Source organism: Schistocerca americana, unplaced genomic scaffold (assembly GCF_021461395.2).
Source record: "Schistocerca americana isolate TAMUIC-IGC-003095 unplaced genomic scaffold, iqSchAmer2.1 HiC_scaffold_520, whole genome shotgun sequence".
NCBI lineage: Eukaryota > Metazoa > Arthropoda > Insecta > Orthoptera > Acrididae > Schistocerca > Schistocerca americana.
In genome coordinates this window covers 41,424-58,821 of record NW_025726259.1, presented here as the reverse complement: position 1 = coordinate 58,821, position 17,398 = coordinate 41,424, and the positions used below count along the sequence as shown (strand labels likewise).

General features: G+C 51.3%; 10 non-coding genes across 10 annotated transcripts; all 10 read right to left on the bottom strand.

Moving 5' to 3' along the window:
- Positions 1 to 5,953: 5,953 nt before the first annotated feature.
- Trnae-cuc lies at positions 5,954 to 6,025 on the bottom strand. The gene has a single exon. It is a non-coding gene; the product is annotated as a tRNA-Glu (tRNA).
- Positions 6,026 to 6,303: 278 nt separating this feature from the next.
- Trnal-cag lies at positions 6,304 to 6,385 on the bottom strand. The gene has a single exon. It is a non-coding gene; the product is annotated as a tRNA-Leu (tRNA).
- Positions 6,386 to 6,465: 80 nt separating this feature from the next.
- On the bottom strand, positions 6,466 to 6,547 carry Trnal-aag. Its single transcript has one exon. It is a non-coding gene; the product is annotated as a tRNA-Leu (tRNA).
- Positions 6,548 to 7,271: 724 nt separating this feature from the next.
- Positions 7,272 to 7,343, bottom strand: Trnae-cuc. The gene has a single exon. It is a non-coding gene; the product is annotated as a tRNA-Glu (tRNA).
- Positions 7,344 to 7,621: 278 nt separating this feature from the next.
- Trnal-cag lies at positions 7,622 to 7,703 on the bottom strand. The gene has a single exon. It is a non-coding gene; the product is annotated as a tRNA-Leu (tRNA).
- An 80-nt stretch (positions 7,704 to 7,783) lies between these two features.
- Positions 7,784 to 7,865, bottom strand: Trnal-aag. Its single transcript has one exon. It is a non-coding gene; the product is annotated as a tRNA-Leu (tRNA).
- A 1,073-nt stretch (positions 7,866 to 8,938) lies between these two features.
- Positions 8,939 to 9,020, bottom strand: Trnal-cag. The gene has a single exon. It is a non-coding gene; the product is annotated as a tRNA-Leu (tRNA).
- An 80-nt stretch (positions 9,021 to 9,100) lies between these two features.
- On the bottom strand, positions 9,101 to 9,182 carry Trnal-aag. The gene has a single exon. It is a non-coding gene; the product is annotated as a tRNA-Leu (tRNA).
- Positions 9,183 to 15,532: 6,350 nt separating this feature from the next.
- On the bottom strand, positions 15,533 to 15,614 carry Trnal-aag. Its single transcript has one exon. It is a non-coding gene; the product is annotated as a tRNA-Leu (tRNA).
- A 1,073-nt stretch (positions 15,615 to 16,687) lies between these two features.
- On the bottom strand, positions 16,688 to 16,769 carry Trnal-cag. The gene has a single exon. It is a non-coding gene; the product is annotated as a tRNA-Leu (tRNA).
- Positions 16,770 to 17,398: the final 629 nt, after the last annotated feature.

Genomic DNA, 17,398 nt, shown 5'->3' with positions numbered 1-17,398 from the left:
TCCACGTTGCAGTCCGGCACAAGCGTAAGCATCGTACTTGTTCAATGATTCACTGTTCCTGTAGCATCCAATTTGCATTAACTATGTATCCGGACTCGGAGACAATGGAAAACAAAGAATTAAAGAAAGGTCGCAGCAGTGAAGTGTTGATTACAACAGTTTGTCGTGGGCAAATGCGAGTGCAATTTGCAGAAAATTGGCAAAGATTTTGTCATAGTCTTTCCTGGTTTTAGTGAGGTCATGTAGCGTGGACAAATAAACCAGATAGACATAGTCGTCCGTAAGTCGCAATTGCAGGAGGGCGAACACAGTGTGAGCCACGATCCATGCAGTGGCGGCACGCTTCGTATGCGGATATGGGTTGAAGTCCGGGATCAATGCCGTGTCCGCAGAAAAAGCGGCAGCGCTGGTCCGGTTGATAAGTGCGAGCATCCTGGCGGCAATGTTCCAAGTCGACCGTGACCTCAGGCACTCGAAACGATGTTCTAAGGTGTCGTCTTGGCGACAGTCTTCACACAAGCTCGATGGAAATAAGTGGATGCGGCGCAGCTTTTCGTTGGTGGAGAGAATTCTGTTAACCACTTGGTACCAAAAGCTGCTGACGTCCGCTGACAGGAAGGGAGCATGAACGTGAGCCCACGCCGTCCTCCACGCGGATCGCGGGTATCGCGCCTCCATCTTATTACCGACTGGCCGTCCTCTTAGTCCCTGGTAGACACGTTTCACAGTCCGTGTTCGATGGTCGAGTACGTCGGCGGCGAGATAACTTTTTTGAATGTAGTATTCTCGAACATAACGCAGCTGAAACGGTATTGTAGTCGGGTCGAGAGGTGCTGCTTCAGATAGAGGCCGATGAACAGCGAACAGAACAGCTGTGGGGCTCGACGGATCCTGTTCAATAGTGACGCTCGTCCGATGAAGGAGCAACGCTGCGGCTTTCGTAGCAAAATGAATGAGCCCGAGCCCACCCTGTTCGCGCGGCAAAGTACATGTTTCGTAAGACACCTTGAAAATATGTCCCCGCCACAATAGCCAATAGACTGCCTGTGTTATGGCTCTGCCCAAATTCTTGGGTACCTGAAATAACTGTGCGAGGTACCAGGCTTTGCTGAGCAAGAAAACATTTATTAAAATCACCCGCTGTGTTAATGCGAGGGTGCGAGCAGCGGACAGGCTAGCCATAGCTCGTATGCCATTTAAGACAATACGCCAGTTGTAGGACGCAGTCTGTAACAGATTGGCTTGAAAGCGAACTCCCAAAATTTTGTGTTCCTGCTTCACTGTAAACCATGGGCGTTTGAAGCCCCGTGTCGCCGCATAAATAGGCAGAAAAACCGTCTTACGGGTATTGATGCTCGCACCGGATGCACGTTCATACTGTGTAAGAACAGAGCGTATTGTATCAAAGTCGGTAGCCGAGGACACCAAAAGGCCAAGCTCGTCAGCATAAGCGCGACAAACGTGCTTCTCATCCCCAATACGTATTCCCCTACAAACATTGTGCAACTTACGCAACAAAGGATCTAAGGAAATTGCGTAAAGCGCCATTGACAGAGCGCATCCTTGTTTGACTGAACAGCAGAGAGGAACAGGTTCCGACAAAAATCCATTGATACTAATCCGTGAGGTGGAATTTTTGAAAAGGTTAAAAATCATAGTTATATACTTTACACCGAAACCAAATTTCCGTAGCACTCGCCGGAGATATAAGTGGCTAACCCTGTCAAAAGCCATTGCAAACTCGATGGATAAAATGCCAAAAGGAATCCTATTCGTCGAAGCATAGGCAATGGCATCTCGGTATGTCGACACAGCACCATAGAGAGTGCGTTTCGGCACTGCACAGTATTGAAAGGGACTAATCAGTTTTTTCATGACCAGCTTCAAGCGGGAGGAGACACATTTGGTGAAGAGTTTGTAATCATCATTAAGAAGGGTGATTGTTCTAAGATTGCACAGTTTCCTGGCGACTGGAACCCTTGGAGCCAAGACCACAATACCTTCCAGGAAGGACGCAGGAACATCCACACCATTAAAATTTCATCAAAAACATCAGTCAGGGCAGAGCCAAACAAGTGCCAAAATTGCATATAAAATTCCGGTGGCAACCCGGTGATTTATTCTGGGAATACAGTTTTAAGACATCGCTCACTTCCTCCACGGTAAAGTTTTCTGTAAGGCGACGGCGAGCCGCTACGGATAAGACGTATGGAACGTCGTGCAGAAGCTCGGAAATCGCGGCAGCATCAGTGTATTTCTCACTGAAAAGTTCGATGAAGTGACTGTGGGCCTCGGCAAGAATTGCCGCCTGGCTATTAAGCCGCGCACCGTCAGCTGATTCCAGCTCTATGACGTAACGTCGCTTTGCGCGCCGGCGTTCGCGCAGCTGATGAAATACGGAAGGCGCTTCATCAGCAAGCGCCCCGGGGGCTCGGCTCCGTACGACAGATCCGCGCAACGATTCCCTTTTCAAATCCAGAAGACGGAGTTTTATACGCCGAATTGTTGCCATCCGAAGAGCGGGATTATTTGTGTGCAGGTGGAGGGCATCATTTAAACAGGTTTCATAAAATTGCAATGTAGAACGCTCCCAGTGAGCAACATTCTGACTAAACTCCAAGAGGGTCTTGCGTAATGCCGGCTTAACAAAGTCCACCCACCAAGACAAAGTAGAGGCATAGAGATCGCGACATTTCAGCACCCTCTGCCACACACGCACGATAACCGGCGCAAAGTGCGGGTGTGAGAGATGTCGCACATTAAACTTCCATAATCGACTGGCGCGGGGTTTAATCGCCAATAGAGAATGAAAGCGGCAGACATACGCACAATGATCGGAAAAAATTACGAGTTCAACAGAGGATTCCGTAAGACAGTGCTGTTTATCACGAGAAACATAAATTCTATCAAGCCGACTCCTACCCGTGGGGTAAAAGAAAGTAAATCCCACGTCCCGCGGGTGTAAAGAACACCACGAGTCAATTAAATTCATCTCCGTAACGAGCGTCTGTAATTGTAGGCACTTATACTGCCGTGGCTCCTGATCTCTATCTTCCAGCACGCAGTTAAAATGGCCGCCCATGACTACAGGCAGATGGGGGCCCCGTAAAAGGTAACAAATGTCACTACTATAAAACACACGGCGACGCGGCTGCCCGTCGGCACCAGAAGGGGCGTACACGTTAATATATCGTACGTTGTTGATCGTGCAAGCCACACCACGACCATTAGGAATGGTAGCAACATTATTATAGTCAAGATCAACACGAATTAAAATAGCAGTACCACAATTACACTCGATATCAAAGTTCAAGAGAACTTGATAGCCCGGAATTGAGTGAAGTAGATCTACCACAATCTCCTGCAAAAACACTACGTCAGCAGCAATGTAATTTAAAAAACCCACAAAACTTGCAAACTTCACAGGCGACTCCAATTTATTAAGATTAATAGTAGCCACAACTGATGGAGGGCGTGCTACCATAGACAACAAGGAAAAACAAAGAAAACAAATTAGACGGCAGGAGTGGACCCACCCTCCTCCTCCATATCGTCTGCCCAGTCACAACGTTCAGACGGTGCAGCTGAAGTAGGCGGTTCTTGTGTGGGAGGTGCAGACGCGGAATCCTGCGAAGGGGGACGCGTGCGACGCTGGGGGGTGTCTTCCGCCTTACGCTTAACCGAAAGTTGTGCCGGGTTCGTTGCCTGAGACGTCGTAGTGTCCATTGCTACATTTACATCAGAGTGGTGCAACATTTCCTTTAACTGACGTACAACCTCTTTCCGCCTGTCTTCCGACACACTTGTCGTAGGCGCTGGCTGACTGCTCGCCACAGGACGCTGTGGACGACGCCCCCCCCCCCCCCCCCCCCCCGCAACCGACGGCCGAGATTCGACTACGGGGCGGGGCAAGGGCTTGTGCGCCGGCTTTTGCACAGATTTGGGCTTTTGTTTCCACTTCGGACGGGGAACCTGCTTCCACTCCGGAGACGGGCTGCGTTCTCCGCGAGAAAAGGTTCGTTTTTCTAAAATCCGTGAACTACTGGTACTGCGGAAGCGGTCAGTATTGCCACGCCTGTCCGAAACACATTCACGCCTTGGCTTTGGTTCCTGTGAAGCAGGAGCCGCGTCCGGAACACCTTGAAGTACGGAATTAGACGGTGACGAATCCACAACAGCAACAGGGGGGGGTAACCACCTGAACGGGTTCTGATCCGGTCCGTTCCGGAACTTCAGGCACAGCCGGAGGCGGAAGCAATACAGTAGCTAAGGGAACTGACTGAGAAGGTACGGACACGTTTGGAACAGGGTCAAGTCCGGTTGCTGTGGCGTCGGTATCCATCGCGACCGCATCAACTAAATGCGTTTCCGTGTCCGCGGAACGTGCCGGTGAACGGGGAACACCTAACAACACGGCCGCATACGACGCGTCGTCATTTTGCCCACGGGGCAGCAGCTGCACAGGGCGCCTACGCCTAGGACAATTTTGCCGAAAATGGTCTGTAGCATTACAATAGGAGCAGGTTTGGGGCTGACCACTATACGAAATAAAAGCCCGGTGGCCGGCCATAACCAAAAACGAAGGAACGTGCTTCCTAACAATCATTTTGACACTACGGATACCGTTCTCAACTTGATAGATATAAGCGGACGACCACTTTTCTTTCGTAACCGACAAAACCGTGCCATAAGGCATAAGGCTACGAGCTATAGTCTCATTCCTGGTTTCAAATGGAAGATTGAATACTCTAACGTTACGGATACCAAATCCAGCATTCGACAGAGTAACATTACTAATTGTCCCATCAGAGTGTTTGAATTTTCGGACACCACCGTTTTCACTTACAAGGGCATCGCACAGTTCCGGACATTTCAATTTAACAAACAAAGAGTTCAGGAACGCGTCCAATTGCAATCCTAGCACATCACTTTCAGGAATTTTCAAGTCATTTTTCATCCACGAATGAATTTCGAAAGCAGACGGTCGGGTTACGTTTCTATCAAATTCGCATTGGATATTATTTTCCCGGTCTTCAGAGTCCATGTTAACTTACAGTTCAGCTGACTACAGCAGCGAAGAAACAGTCACCGCGATGAACCGCCGCCGACTGCGAAGCACACGTAAACACCGCCCGACACGCCGGAGCGAGCGCGCGATGTGTTCGGGCCAACGACTCCGAAGAGACTGGTGCCTTAAACCAGCGCCTTAGACCGCTCGGCCACGCTACCTACACCAGTGTTCCTGGCATTTGTAGAATGCAGTGCACGACACAGCTTCCTGATCTGCTGCGACTGGTTGCTCGAACATCGCACCTCAAACGACTGCCCTTTTCGAATAGAGATTAACTACACAGGCAGCTGCCAGCGCCCTGGTGCGGCGGCATCGCGTGTTTATAAGGAATCGGTAGTGCCACCTGCAGCCTGAGGAACATGAGCACAAAATCAGGAGGGCACCGTGATTTCAATCACTGGGTCACTGTCGTCATTGCAGCGACAGCAAGGCAGAACTTTAAAAAGTGCCGTGACCCGGATTCGAGCCTGGGTTGTCGCAGCCACAACGCAATGTCCTGACCACTAGACGATCACGGCCACGGAGCCACCGCGGAATTCAACTCTCGCGACTGCAAGTGGCTGTGCACAGCAAAGCTCGGCCGACTGTGTCTCGCAACAGCTGTGTCAGACGCGGTCTCCATTATATGTATACTGGCAAACGAACGTGCCCGCGCTGATGGACACTGAGCAGAGTGGTTAACTGCATTCAACCCCCGTGGCAATGTCTTGCAGTCCTCCAAGTCTGTTGGCCGCAGGTATGTGCCCGGATAAGAGGTGGACAGACGTCGCATCTCTCTCGCCGTCACTTGTGGCCGCGAATCATATTTTACGTAGTTTTCTGCAAGCGTCAGCGGAGCGTCAGTCGAGCTAAGTCGCATAAGAGGAGCAATAAAATGTGCATTTCCGGTACCGGGAATCGAACCCAGGCCTCCTGGGCGAGAGCCAGGCATCCCAGCCACTAGACGACACCGGATAACGACACAAGCACTCCTCCAACAAACACGGCGAGCGTCCACCCGCTACTTGACGACAACTGCAAAAATTAACGTTTCCACTTCGTAGAACGGCATGCTCGGGACGTATCTCGTGGAGACGAACGCCAGCAATCATGAGACCAAACTGCGCCGGTGAATCCGGGTTGTTACACCACGCACCACTGTGCTACGACAGTTTAAGAAAGCGACGCTCACGCTTTGCTGCGCTTTTTCCTTCGCGGGAAATCAGTGCTCCTGTTTTCGAGACGGAAAACGTTGGCAGCGGTGGGATTCGAACCCACGCCTCCGAAGAGACTGGTGCCTGAAACCAGCGCCTTAGACCGCTCGGCCACGCTACCTACGCGACGCGGCGGTCACAGGAGCTGCGTTCTACCCCACGAGAACACACCGCAATGGCACAAAAACGAGAAGTAAAAATTGGCAGCGGTGGGATTCGAACCCACGCCTCCGAAGAGACTGGTGCCTTAAACCAGCGCCTTAGACCGCTCGGCCACGCTACCTACACCAGTGTTCCTGGCATTTGTAGAATGCAGTGCACGACACAGCTTCCTGATCTGCTGCGACTGGTTGCTCGAACATCGCACCTCAAACGACTGCCCTTTTCGAATAGAGATTAACTACACAGGCAGCTGCCAGCGCCCTGGTGCGGCGGCATCGCGTGTTTATAAGGAATCGGTAGTGCCACCTGCAGCCTGAGGAACATGAGCACAAAATCAGGAGGGCACCGTGATTTCAATCACTGGGTCACTGTCGTCATTGCAGCGACAGCAAGGCAGAACTTTAAAAAGTGCCGTGACCCGGATTCGAGCCTGGGTTGTCGCAGCCACAACGCAATGTCCTGACCACTAGACGATCACGGCCACGGAGCCACCGCGGAATTCAACTCTCGCGACTGCAAGTGGCTGTGCACAGCAAAGCTCGGCCGACTGTGTCTCGCAACAGCTGTGTCAGACGCGGTCTCCATTATATGTATACTGGCAAACGAACGTGCCCGCGCTGATGGACACTGAGCAGAGTGGTTAACTGCATTCAACCCCCGTGGCAATGTCTTGCAGTCCTCCAAGTCTGTTGGCCGCAGGTATGTGCCCGGATAAGAGGTGGACAGACGTCGCATCTCTCTCGCCGTCACTTGTGGCCGCGAATCATATTTTACGTAGTTTTCTGCAAGCGTCAGCGGAGCGTCAGTCGAGCTAAGTCGCATAAGAGGAGCAATAAAATGTGCATTTCCGGTACCGGGAATCGAACCCAGGCCTCCTGGGCGAGAGCCAGGCATCCCAGCCACTAGACGACACCGGATAACGACACAAGCACTCCTCCAACAAACACGGCGAGCGTCCACCCGCTACTTGACGACAACTGCAAAAATTAACGTTTCCACTTCGTAGAACGGCATGCTCGGGACGTATCTCGTGGAGACGAACGCCAGCAATCATGAGACCAAACTGCGCCGGTGAATCCGGGTTGTTACACCACGCACCACTGTGCTACGACAGTTTAAGAAAGCGACGCTCACGCTTTGCTGCGCTTTTTCCTTCGCGGGAAATCAGTGCTCCTGTTTTCGAGACGGAAAACGTTGGCAGCGGTGGGATTCGAACCCACGCCTCCGAAGAGACTGGTGCCTGAAACCAGCGCCTTAGACCGCTCGGCCACGCTACCTACGCGACGCGGCGGTCACAGGAGCTGCGTTCTACCCCACGAGAACACACCGCAATGGCACAAAAACGAGAAGTAAAAATTGGCAGCGGTGGGATTCGAACCCACGCCTCCGAAGAGACTGGTGCCTTAAACCAGCGCCTTAGACCGCTCGGCCACGCTACCTACACCAGTGTTCCTGGCATTTGTAGAATGCAGTGCACGACACAGCTTCCTGATCTGCTGCGACTGGTTGCTCGAACATCGCACCTCAAACGACTGCCCTTTTCGAATAGAGATTAACTACACAGGCAGCTGCCAGCGCCCTGGTGCGGCGGCATCGCGTGTTTATAAGGAATCGGTAGTGCCACCTGCAGCCTGAGGAACATGAGCACAAAATCAGGAGGGCACCGTGATTTCAATCACTGGGTCACTGTCGTCATTGCAGCGACAGCAAGGCAGAACTTTAAAAAGTGCCGTGACCCGGATTCGAGCCTGGGTTGTCGCGGCCACAACGCAATGTCCTGACCACTAGACGATCACGGCCACGGAGCCACCGCGGAATTCAACTCTCGCGACTGCAAGTGGCTGTGCACAGCAAAGCTCGGCCGACTGTGTCTCGCAACAGCTGTGTCAGACGCGGTCTCCATTATATGTATACTGGCAAACGAACGTGCCCGCGCTGATGGACACTGAGCAGAGTGGTTAGCTGCATTCAACCCCCTTGGCAATGTCTTGCAGTCCTCCAAGTCTTTTGGCCGCAGGTATGTGCCCGGATAAGAGGTGGACAGACGTCGCATCTCTCTCGCCGTCACTTGTGGCCGCGAATCATATTTTACGTAGTTCTCTGCAAGCGTCAGCGGAGCGTCAGTCGAGCTAAGTCGCATAAGAGGAGCAATAAAATGTGCATTTCCGGTACCAGGAATCGAACCCAGGCCTCCTGGGCGAGAGCCAGGCATCCCAGCCACTAGACGACACCGGATAACGACACAAGCACTCCTCCAACAAACACGGCGAGCGTCCACCCGCTACTTGACGACAACTGCAAAAATTAACGTTTCCACTTCGTAGAACGGCATGCTCGGGACGTATCTCGTGGAGACGAACGCCAGCAATCATGAGACCAAACTGCGCCGGTGAATCCTGTTGTTACACCACGCACCACTGTGCTACGACAGTTTAAGAAAGCGACGCTCACGCTTTGCTGCGCTTTTTCCTTCGCGGGAAATCAGTGCTCCTGTTTTCGAGACGGAAAACGTTGGCAGCGGTGGGATTCGAACCCACGCCTCCGAAGAGACTGGTGCCTGAAACCAGCGCCTTAGACCGCTCGGCCACGCTACCTACGCGACGCGGCGGTCACAGGAGCTGCGTTCTACCCCACGAGAACACACCGCAATGGCACAAAAACGAGAAGTAAAAATTGGCAGCGGTGGGATTCGAACCCACGCCTCCGAAGAGACTGGTGCCTTAAACCAGCGCCTTAGACCGCTCGGCCACGCTACCTACGCGACGCGGCGGTCACAGGAGCTGCGTTCTACCCCACGAGAACACACCGCAATGGCACAAAAACGAGAAGTAAAAATTGGCAGCTTTTTTTTCTTTTTTTTTTCTTTTTTTTCATTTTTTTTTTATTTTTTTATTTTTTTTTTTTTTAATGTGGGCCTCCCAACTCCTCTTATAGCCCGGCCTTGCGCTCTCCAATTTATGCCTTCTTCGGCGAGCTTCTTTAGCTATAAAATAAAACGGTGCTTCTTGCAAACAGAAAGGATGAATTGTTGTACTGTCCATTCAGCTGAAAACCGGAAACTCCTCGGTATGGTTCCTTTGGCGTCGACGTCCTCCGGTAGACGTTGGTGGTCAAGATGATGTGATGGAATCGGAGATACTGGATTGCTTTGAGGAAAGTTTCTTGTGGCTGTTTACCGCTAGCGAAGCATCGAACGAAAACTAAAAACCTCTTGAAGTCAAAGTGCAGGCCTATAATGACAGCAAAGCAGTCGCTCGGCGCCTACACGCCTTAAAATAAAAAATGAAAGAATAACAGCGCATCAGGCGCTTTCCACCTAAATGCAATAAAGAAAGAATAAAATTTGAAAAAAAAAGAATAAAAAATCAAATACTGCCTGAGTTAGTCCTCTCAGTAACAGGGAAGGAACACCCTTCACACGTCCCATGATATTATATTCAAAATGCTTCGTGGCGGCCATTAAAATAAGTAATGAAAAAAGTCACAAAAATTAAAAATATCGACACATGTCAAAGGAATGAGTAGACTCACGAACTTTCCGAACAGTCCGGCGGAGAACGAGAAGGAAAACACAATCCTCTCCGACGTGTTAAAAAGAAAGTAAAAAATCCACTTTTCTTAAAAACCAAACAATCGCCGTGGCAGCGCGGTGCGCAACGCCCCCGTGAATGTACGTCGATGACGGAGGAACCAGACGGCATAAAAAATGAATAAAAACAGAAAAAAAATGCACTAAACGACAACGAAACACAAAACACACACGAACACAGGATAAAACTTTGTTAAACTTTTCGTCGTCGTTGCCACGTTGCAGTCCGGCACAAGCGGAAGCATCGTACTTGTTGAATGTTTCACTGTTCCTGTAGCATTCAATTTACATTAACTATGTATCCGGACCCGGAGACAATGCAAAACACAGAAGGAAAGAAAAGTCGCAGCAGTGAAGTGTTAATTACAACAGTTTGTCGTGGGCAAATGCGAGTGCAATTTGCAGAAAATTGGCAAAGATTTTGTGATAGTCTTTCCTGGATTTAGTGAGGTCATGTTGCGTGGACAAATAAACCAGATAGGCATAGTCGTCCGTAAGTCGCAATTGCAGGAGGGCGAACACAGTGTGAGCCACGATCCATACAGTGGCGGCACGCTTCGTATGCGGATATGGGTTGAAGTCTGGGATCAAAGCCGTGTCCGCAGAAAAAGTGGCAGCGCTGGTCCGGTTGATAAGTGCGAGCATCCTGGCGGCAATGTTCCAAATCGACAGTGACCTTAGGCACACGAAACGATGTTCTAAGGTGTCGTCTTGGCGACAGTCTTCACATAAGCTCGATGGAGATAAGTGAATGCGCCGCAGCTTTTCGTTGGTGGGGAGAATTCGGTTAACCACTTGGTACCAAAAGCTGCTGACGTCCGCTGACAGGAAGGGAGCGTGAACGTGAGCCCACGCCGTCCTCCACGCAGATCGCGGGTATCGCGCCTCCATCTTATTACCGACTGGCCGTCCTTTTAGTCCCTGGTAGACACGTTTCACAGTCCGCGTTCGATAGTCGAGTACATCGGCGGCAAGATAACTTTTTTGAATGTAGTATTCTCGAACATAACGCAGCTGAAACGGTATTGCAGTCGGGTCGAGAGGTGCCACTTCAGATAGAGGCCGATGAATAGCGAACAGAACAGCTGTGGGGCTCGACGGATCCTGTTGAATGGTGACGCTCGTCCGATGAAGGAGCAACGCTGCGGCTTTCAGAGCAAAATGAATGAGGCCGAGTCCACCCTGTTCGCGCGGCAAAGTACATGTTTCGTAAGACACCTTGAAAATATGTCCCCGTCACAATAGCCAATAGACTGCCTGTGTTATGGCTCTGCCCAAATTCTTGGGTACCTGAAATAACTGTGCGAGGTACCAGGCTTTGCTGAGCAAGAAAACATTTATTAAAACCACCCTCTGTGTTAATGTGAGGGTGCGAGTAGCGGACAGGCTAGCCATAGCGCGTATGCCATTTAAGACAATACGCCAGTTGTAGGTCGCAGTCTGTAACAGATTGGCTTGAAAGCGAACTCCCAAAATTTTGTGTTCCTGCTTCACTGTAAACCATGGGCGTTTGAAGCCCCGTGTCGCCGCATAGATAGGCAGAAAAACCGTCTTACGGGTATTGATGCTCGCACCGGATGCACGTTCATACTGTGTAAGAACAGCGCGTATTGTATTGAAGTCGGTGGCCGAGGACACCAAGAGGCCAAGGTCGTCAGCATAAGCGCGACAAACGTGCTTCTCTGCTCCAATACGTACTCCTCTACAAACACTGTGCAACTTACGCAACAAAGGATCTAAGGAAATTGCGTAAAGCGCCATTGACAGAGGGCACCCTTGTTTGACTGAGCAGCAGAGCGGAACTGGTTTCGACAAAAATCCATTGATACTAATCCGTTAGGTGGAATTTTTGAAAAGATTAAAAATCATAGTTATATATTTTACACCGAAACCAAATTTCTGTAGCACTCGCCGGAGATATTGGTGGCTAACTCTGTCAAAAGCCATTGCAAAATCGATGGATAAAATGCCAAAGGGAATCCTATTCGTCGAAGCATAGGCAATGGCATCGCGGTATGTCGACACAGCACCATAGAGAGTGCGTTGAGGCACTGCACAGTATTGAAAGGGACTAATCAGTCTTTTCATGACCAGCTTCAAGCGGGAGGAGACACATTTGGTGAAGAGTTTGTAATCACCATTAAGAAGGGTGATTGGTCTAAGATTGCACAGTTTCCTGGTGACTGGAACCTTTGGAACCAAGACCACAATACCTTCCAGGAAGGACGCAGGGACATCCACACCATTTAAAATTTCATTAAAAACGTCAGTCAGGGCAGAGCCAAACAAGTGCCAAAAATGCAGATAAAATTCCGGTGGCAACCCATCAGCGCCCGGTGATTTGTTCTGGGAACACAGTTTTAAGACATCACCCACTTCGTCCACGGTAAAGTTTTCTGTGAGGCGACGGCGATCCGCTACGGATAAGACGTATGGAACGTCGTGGAGAAGCTCGGAAATCGCGGCAGCATCAGTATATTTCTCACTGAAAAGTTCGATGAAGTGACGGTGGGCCTCGGCAAGAATTGCCGCCTGGCTATTAAGCCGCGCACCGTCAGCTGATTCCAGCTCTGTGACGTAACGTCGCTTCGCGCGCCGGCGTTCGCGCAGCTGATGAAACACGGAAGGCGCCTCATCAGCCAGCGCCCCGGGGGCTCGGCTCCGTACGACAGATCCGCGCAACGATTCCCTTTTCAAATCCAGAAGACGGTGTTTTATACGCCGAATTGTCGCCATCCGAAGAGCGGGATTATTTGTGTGCAAGTGGATGGCATCATTTAAACAGCTCTCGTAAAATTGCAATGTAGAACGCTCCCAGTGAGCAACATCCTGACTGAACTCCAGGATGGCCTTGCGTAATGCCGGCTTAACAGATTCTACCCACCATGACAAAGTGGAGGCATAGAGACCGCGATACGTCAGCACCCTCTGCCACACACGCACGATAACCGGCGCAAAATGTGGGTGTTGGAGATGTCGCACATTAAACTTCCATAATCGACTGGCGCGGGGTTTAATCGCCAACAGAGAATGAAAGCGGCAGACATACGCACAATGATCGGAAAAAATCACGGGGTGAACAGAGGATTCCGTAAGACAGTGCTGTTTATCACGAGAAACATAAATTCTATCAAGCCGACTCCTACCCGTGGGGTAAAAGAAAGTAAATCCCACGGCCCGCGGGTGTAAATGACACCACGAGTCAATTAAATTCATCTCAGTAACGAGCGTCTGTAATTCTAGGCACTTATACGGCCGCGGCTCCTGATCTCTATCGTCCAGCACGCAGTTAAAATCGCCGCCCATGACTACAGGCAGGTGGGGGCCCCGTAAAAGGTGACAAATGTCACTACTATAAAACACACGGCGACGTGGCTGCCCGTCGGCACCAGAAGGGGCGTACACGTTAACATATCGTACGTTGTTGATCGTGCAAGCTACACCACGACCGTTAGGAATCGTAGCGACATTACTATAGTCATGACCAACACGAATTAAAATGGCAGTACCACAATTACACTCGATATCAAAGTTCAAAAGTACTTGATAGCCCGGAATGGAGTGAAGTAGATCTATCACAACCTCCTGCAAAAACACTATGTCAGCAGCAATGTAATTTATAAAACCCACAAAACTTGCAAACTTCACAGGCGACTCCAATTTATTAAGATTAATAGTAGCCACAACTGATGGAGGGTGTGCTACCATAGACAACAGGGAAAAACAAAGAAAACAAATTAAACGGCAGGAGTGGACCCACCCTCCTCCTCCATATCGTCTGCCCAGTCACAACGTTCAGACGGTGCAGCTGAAGTAGGCGGTTCTTGTGTGGGAGGTGCAGACGCGGAATCCTGCGAAGGGGGACGCGTGCGACGCTGGGGGGTGTCTTCCGCCTTACGCTTAACCGAAAGTTGTGCCGGGTTCGTTGCCTGAGACGTCGTAGTGTCCATTGCTAGATTTACATCAGAGTGGTGCAACATTTCCTTTAACTGCTGTACAACCTGTTCCCGCCTGTCTGCCGACACACTTGTCGTAGGCGCTGGCTGACTGCTCGCCACAGGACGCTGTGGACGACGCCCCCCCGCAACCGACGGCCGAGATTCGACTACGGGGCGGGGCAAGGGCTTGTGCGCCGGCTTTTGCACAGATTTTGGCTTTTGTTTCGACTTAGGACGGGGAACTTGCTGCCACTCCGGAGAAGGGCTGCGTTCTCCGCGAGAAAAGGTTCGTTTTTCTAAAATCCGCGAACTACTGGCACTGCGGAAGCGGTCAGTATTGCCACGCCTCTCCGAAACACTTTCACGCCTGGGCTTTGGTTCCTGTGAGGCAGGAGCCGCGTCCGGAACACCCTGAAGCACGGAAGTAGACGATGACGATTCCACAACAGCAACAGGGGGGGTAACCACCGGAACGGGTTCTGATCCGGTCCGCTCCGGAACTACAGGCCCAGCCGGAGGCGGAAGCAATACAGTAGCTACGGGAACTGACTGAGAGGGAACAGACATGTTTTGAACAGAATCAGTACCGGGGGCAGTGGCATCGGTTTCCATCGCTATCGCATCATCTAACGGTGTTTCCGTGTCCACAGAACGTGCTGGTGAACGCGGAACACCTAACAACACGGCCGCGTACGACGCGTCGACATCTTGCCCACGGGGCGGTAGCTCCACAGGGCGCCTACGCCGAGGACAATTTTGCCGAAAATGGTCGGTGGCATTGCAATAGGAACACGTTTGCGGCTGACCACTATACGAAATAAAAGCCCGGTGGCCGGCCATAACCAAAAACGAGGGAACGTGCTTCCTCACAATCATCTTTACACTACGGATACCGTTCTCAACCTGATATATATAAGCGGACGACCACTTTTCCTTCGTAATCGACAAAACCGTGCCATAAGGCATAAGGCTACGAGCTATTGTCTCATTCCTAGTCTCAAACGGCAGGTTGAATACCCGAACATTTCGAATACCAAATCCAGCATTCGACAAAGTCACATTGCTAATTGTCCCATCAGAGTGTTTGAATTTACGTACGCCACCGTTTTCACTGACAAGGGCATCGCACAATTATGGACATTTCAATTTTATAAACAAAGAGTTCAGGAACGCATCTAATTGCAAGCCTAACACATCACTTTCAGGAATTTTCAAGTCATTTTTCATCCACGAATGAATTTCGAAAGCAGACGGTCGGGTTACGTTTCTATCAAACTCGCATTGGGTATTATTTTCTCTGTCTTCGGAATCCATGTTAACTTACAGTTCAGCTGACTACTGCAGCGAAGAAACAGTCACCGCGATGAACCGCCGCCGACCGCGAAGCACACGTAAACACCGCCCGACACGCCGGAGCGAGCGCGCGATGTGTTCGGGCCCACGACTCCGAAGAGACTGGTGCCTGAAACCAGCGCCTTAGACCGCTCGGCCACGCTACCTACGCGACGCGGCGGTCACAGGAGCTGCGTTCTACCCCACGAGAACACACCGCAATGGCACAAAAACGAGAAGTAAAAATTGGCAGCGGTGGGATTCGAACCCACGCCTCCGAAGAGACTGGTGCCTTAAACCAGCGCCTTAGACCGCTCGGCCACGCTACGTACACCAGTGTTCCTGGCATTTGTAGAATGCAGTGCACGACACAGCTTCCTGATCTGCTGCGACTGGTTGCTCGAACATCGCACCTCAAACGACTGCCCTTTTCGAATAGAGATTAACTACACAGGCAGCTGCCAGCGCCCTGGTGCGGCGGCATCGCGTGTTTATAAGGAATCGGTAGTGCCACCTGCAGCCTGAGGAACATGAGCACAAAATCAGGAGGGCACCGTGATTTCAATCACTGGGTCACTGTCGTCATTGCAGCGACAGCAAGGCAGAACTTTAAAAAGTGCCGTGACCCGGATTCGAGCCTGGGTTGTCGCGGCCACAACGCAATGTCCTGACCACTAGACGATCACGGCCACGGAGCCACCGCGGAATTCAACTCTCGCGACTGCAAGTGGCTGTGCACAGCAAAGCTCGGCCGACTGTGTCTCGCAACAGCTGTGTCAGACGCGGTCTCCATTATATGTATACTGGCAAACGAACGTGCCCGCGCTGATGGACACTGAGCAGAGTGGTTAGCTGCATTCAACCCCCGTGGCAATGTCATGCAGTCCTCCAAGTCTTTTGGCCGCAGGTATGTGCCCGGATAAGAGGTGGACAGACGTCGCATCTCTCTCGCCGTCACTTGTGGCCGCGAATCATATTTTACGTAGTTTTCTGCAAGCGTCAGCGGAGCGTCAGTCGAGCTAAGTCGCATAAGAGGAGCAATAAAATGTGCATTTCCGGTACCGGGAATCGAACCCAGGCGTCCTGGGCGAGAGCCAGGCATCCCAGCCACTAGACGACACCGGATAACGACACAAGCACTCCTCCAACAAACACGGCGAGCGTCCACCCGCTACTTGACGACAACTGCAAAAATTAACGTTTCCACTTCGTAGAACGGCATGCTCGGGACGTATCTCGTGGAGACGAACGCCAGCAATCATGAGACCAAACTGCGCCGGTGAATCCTGTTGTTACACCACGCACCACTGTGCTACGACAGTTTAAGAAAGCGACGCTCACGCTTTGCTGCGCTTTTTCCTTCGCGGGAAATCAGTGCTCCTGTTTTCGAGACGGAAAACGTTGGCAGCGGTGGGATTCGAACCCACGCCTCCGAAGAGACTGGTGCCTGAAACCAGCGCCTTAGACCGCTCGGCCACGCTACCCACACCAGTGTTCCTGGCATTTGTAGAATGCAGTGCACGACACAGCTTCCTGATCTGTTGCGACTGGTTGCTCGAACATCGCACCTCAAACGACTGCCCTTTTCGAATAGAGATTAACTACACAGGCAGCTGCCAGCGCCCTGGTGCGGCGGCATCGCGTGTTTATAAGGAATCGGTAGTGCCACCTGCAGCCTGAGGAACATGAGCACAAAATCAGGAGGGCACCGTGATTTCAATCACTGGGTCACTGTCGTCATTGCAGCGACAGCAAGGCAGAACTTTAAAAAGTGCCGTGACCCGGATTCGAGCCTGGGTTGTCGCGGCCACAACGCAATGTCCTGACCACTAGACGATCACGGCCACGGAGCCACCGCGGAATTCAACTCTCGCGACTGCAAGTGGCTGTGCACAGCAAAGCTCGGCCGACTGTGTCTCGCAACAGCTGTGTCAGACGCGGTCTCCATTATATGTATACTGGCAAACGAACGTGCCCGCGCTGATGGACACTGAGCAGAGTGGTTAGCTGCATTCAACCCCCGTGGCAATGTCTTGCAGTCCTCCAAGTCTTTTGGCCGCAGGTATGTGCCCGGATAAGAGGTGGACAGACGTCGCATCTCTCTCGCCGTCAC